At 48.6% G+C, this 4,501-nt stretch overlaps 1 long non-coding RNA gene across 1 annotated transcript; it reads left to right on the plus strand.

The window, feature by feature from the left end:
• The first annotated feature begins 1,658 nt into the window (after positions 1–1,658).
• Positions 1,659–3,722, plus strand: LOC125518765. The gene is made up of 3 exons (XR_007288086.1): positions 1,659–1,979; positions 3,432–3,552; positions 3,630–3,722. It is a non-coding gene; the product is annotated as an uncharacterized LOC125518765 (long non-coding RNA).
• Positions 3,723–4,501: the final 779 nt, after the last annotated feature.

Here is a 4,501-nt window from a genome sequence, read left to right on the forward strand (position 1 = left end):
ACTTGTGTAACATACTCGTCGACCACGTGCACATACGATGCATGTCGGTCGCTGCCCTTATGGGCACCTTTTTTTTTGTGGGAAGAACTCCAGATTATATTTAAAATAAGTAGTGATACAACGCAACGCAAAGAATAAGAAAATACAAATAGCACCATAGGAAACCAATCTAGCCATACCACCAACACGGGATGAGGGCGCGCTGCCGCTCCTTGCCGAAGTTGGCGAAACCCTTGGTTGTGTGCATGGATTAAAGACGATGGGAAGTCACCATCCTCAGTCCTAGAGAACTAGCACGCCGGAGATAAGCCAGATTGGAATTGTGCCGCCACTTGCACCGGCTTGTTGAGCGACGACGATGAAGCGCTGCTAGCGTTGAGAACCTGCAAATCCGGAGTCACCATGCTCGTACATAAGCTCCATGCCCCCATGTTGACGCCGGAGCGCGCGTCATCATGACGGCGGGGCCAGGGCATAAAATCCACCTCGAGGCCGGCACCACCGCCGCACCAGCCTCGATTGGTTAGCCTGCTACCAGATACGCTGATGACCGCCTCACAACGCCCACCGGAATCGAGTCCCAAGCAAATTTATTCCACATTGTCATCACCATAACCGTCAGGAAAGGAACATTGGAACGACGACATGCACACATTGCGATCAACTCTGAGGTGCCGCTGGTGTGGGAATAGAGTTGAGGCAGATTTATTCGCCCGAATGCCGCTGCCACCACCCCAACGACGCACCACAACAGACAGACCCTAAACCTACCTACTAGGCCAGAACGGAAGAACAAGATCCCCGTCCCTCTTGCCGCCGGAGCGACAAGCGAAGGGAAAGGGGACCAGCGCCCTCGCCGGCGGAGATCGGGGATGGGACTTGGTCGTTGCCTGTCGCCCAAGGGAGGAGGCAGGGGAGACATGCGCTGTTGTGCCCTTATGAGCACCTATGAGAGACATGTGAACACATTTACGTGCGACCGACGAACGCGCAACTGTAATTACGTGTGATTGATGGATATGCAGTTGCGGTCGCATGAATCCCCCGGATATGGATTTTTGTCAATCAGATATTCAACGGATATGGTAGCGTATATGATATCGATAATATCTGACGGATGTGGATTATCCGGGGTTTTTGCGAATTATCCGAGGTTATCAAATAGGATTATCTGATAAATTTAGGCCAAACAACAAGTAGCGGTCTATTTTTCGGTAGGCCGCTCCGTGAGCAAGGAGCGTCGCGAGGAGAAACACAAAGGCACAAAAATAAAAATAAAAGTACCAATCCAACTGATAAAACAACAATAAAAAAATAGGAGAAAGAAAATATAAAATACAAAGTTTGCTCTGCATAAAATATGACTGAGGTTTTTTTTTAAGGGAGTATAAAATATGACTGAGATAATACTAGCATTTTTTAGGCAACTGAGATAATAATTAGCAAAAGCATAATTTTGAGCCGTTGGTAATATTCTGGCCCGTATCAATGCGCACCCCTGGGTAGGAAGAGTACCGTGCCGCTGGGCACTGTAGAGGAGCCGGTTCCGATGGCACGGCCAGGCGCGTCCCACCGTCCGACGCATCGTATCCGTGCCGCACTCGTGTCCAAAGTTTCCAAACCTAGAAAGGAGAAAGCGTGTCCCAACGCCGCGAACCCAAATCCCGCACGCCGCACGCGGCACACCGCACGCCGAATTCGTCGCCGGAATCGTCGATCCAGCAACCGAGCCCGCCGACGGCTGGAACGTAGGGAGTAGGCGAGGAGCAGGAGGGATCGACGGAGATGGTGAGGGCCTTCTTCTTCCTCCGCGGGTGCGTGGAGCAGGCGAACGTGGCGGCAGTGGAGAAGCGGGGCCGGTTCCTCCGCCTCGCCGAGCCGGGCATTCACTTCTTCAACCCTGCGCCGGCGTGCTCGTCGCCGGGACCCTCTCCACCCGCGTCCAGTCGCTCGTCGTCCGCGTCGAGACCAAGACCAAGGTTCTCTTTCTTCCCCCATTCGCTTCCCGTCCCTCGGGCACCACGATTGCTCTGTTCCCCCATGGATTGATGGTACCCTACCCTAGATTGACAATCTTTATCACTCGCCCGTGTAGATTCGCGATTAATACTAACTGCTAGAAGCAGACGCTACTGTTTCTGCTGGGATGCTAGTAGTTACTTGTACTAGTTAATTATAATCGTTTGTTGCCCAAATCTCTGCAGCGCTGGGCAGAGTTGTTGGTATAGGTTGAAATCTTGAAACAACCCGGGCCAAGCCTAAATTCGCCAAATTAAGAGCTCTCTGCGCCCAGGACCTTGTGTCCAGTCCGGTACAGCAACCCTATCAACGATGTCATGTTACTAGTTTCTACCTTAGCCACATAATAATACATGTATGTGTTTGCGGGTTGCAATCCCCATGTCAGAAAGCGAGGGAATTTGTTTGCCATTGCCGAACCAGTTCTTTCGGGGCTAGATTGTTCTTTGGGAGGTGGTTGGCAGTTAAAATCATTTGTTGAGTTACAATGAGGCTGCAGCACACAGAATTGGTAGTTCAAATCTGCGCTATGCTTTCGATCCCTCGGCCACGTCACGATTGCTCTGTCCTCACTTGGATAGATGGTAGCCTAGATTGATCGTCTGCGTCACTTGCCGCTGCCAGATTCATAATTAAGAACTGCTGGAAGAGAAGCAGACGAGATTGCTCTGCTCATGTTTTTTAGCATATAATTAATTAAGTGTAGTTGCCCAACTCTGCAGTGTTGGGAAGAGTTGTTGCTATGAGTTGAACACCCCTGGCCAAGCCTGAAATCGCGAAATTAAGAACTCTCTAAGCCCATGGTCCGTCTCTGCCCCTGTGGCCGGCCGGTTTAGTGAAGCGAGCCTATAAATAATGTTATGCTACTAGTTTCTACCTTAGCCGCATAATAATACATATATGTAGTTGCAGGTTCCAATCCCCATGTAAGCTAGTGGAGGGAATCTGTTTTGCCATTTCCAAACCAATTCTGTCGGTGCTAGGTTGTTCTTTGGGAGATGTTTGTTAGTTCAAATCATTGTTGGTTACAATGAGATCGCAGCAGGCAAGGATGCTAGATATCGCTGCTCAACTATCTCTGAATATGGAAAAACAGAGAGTAGTGTTAATGCTGTGGGATGATGTTATATTGATAGAGAAATTATGTGTGACAGTTGGAGAAATTGCTTGCACAACGTTGGGTCTTCTGGACTTGAATTGGGTTTATAACTGGATCAAACCTTCCTTTTTATCTAATTTTGCTACTGATGGGAGATGCTTGGAAACTTAGTCATAATGACCCAATCGTTATTCACAAAAAAATGACCGACCATGTGATTGGTCTGCTGTAGTACATAAAATCCAAGTGATGCAATGAACTTTGCTTATTTGTATATTGCTGAAATAATTGATGACCTCGTTTTGCCTTGCAGGATAATGTCTTTGTTCAACTGATCTCTACAATTCAATACCGGGTTGTTAGGAGAATGCAGATGATGCATTCTACAAGTTGCAAAATCCCCCAACAGCAAATTTAGTCCTACGTCTTTGCTGGTGAATATTCATATCTTGCTATGTTGTTTATACTGTCTCTTTAAAACCTAAGCTGGTGTTCTTTCTCTGGAAAATAGTGGTCCGAGCCATAGTTCCAAGAATGGAGCTGGACAGTCTTTTTGAGCAGAAAAATGCTGTTGCAAAGGCTGTACTTGAGGATCTTGAAAAGGTAACCCCATTAACCGTGTTTTCTTTATTACATGTACTACGTACTGCCACGCGGCGCATCATTACATGTATTAAAGTCATTCTGCCCGCTCCGAAGTATGTTGTTGAGGTTCTGCGTGTAGCAAAAGAGGGAACCGTGACCTACAGTAGGGAACGTCTTGGAGATTGCGGTTGGACGCCAACCAGCTGGAGATGGCTGCGAGGTGATGATCTTCTGTACATAGCGATGAGGCGCGGCCTCCTAGAGATGTCGGAGAGGTAGTGGCCATCTACTATTGTGTAAGCCGCTAGAGGAGGCGGTGTAGCACCATCGGTACCGGTTGTAGAAGTCGATGGGAGACGAGGTCGCAGGCACACAAGCACCAAGCGCGAATGGAAGGCACTGTGCGAGACGTAGTCAGTGGAGTTATGAGCACCAACACTATCGATGAAAGTTGTGAGGGTATTCGACGTAGAGCAACCATCATCGTCAGCAGAGGTTACGAGAGGTGTCACTATGGAGCCACTGCCCGAGGTTGCGGAAGGCACCGGGGGCAGAGGAAGCAACGTCTTAGCTGGAGGAGCACCAAGCACCGATGAACAACTCGTGTGCTAGACGGGTCAGTGTAATGAACACCATAAAAAAATCACTGGACAAACAAGAGAAATTGTGTCCAATGAAGTCACCGTACCTTTTTTTTTTGTTATTTTACTCTTTTGTTTTAGAGAACTAGCTCTGTCTTACGGAAGAAGAGAGCGCTAGAGCATGGAAGAACGATGTATGGGGCACACGAGGGAGGGG

The sequence above is a fragment of the Triticum urartu genome, chromosome 7 (assembly GCF_003073215.2).
Source record: "Triticum urartu cultivar G1812 chromosome 7, Tu2.1, whole genome shotgun sequence".
NCBI lineage: Eukaryota > Viridiplantae > Streptophyta > Magnoliopsida > Poales > Poaceae > Triticum > Triticum urartu.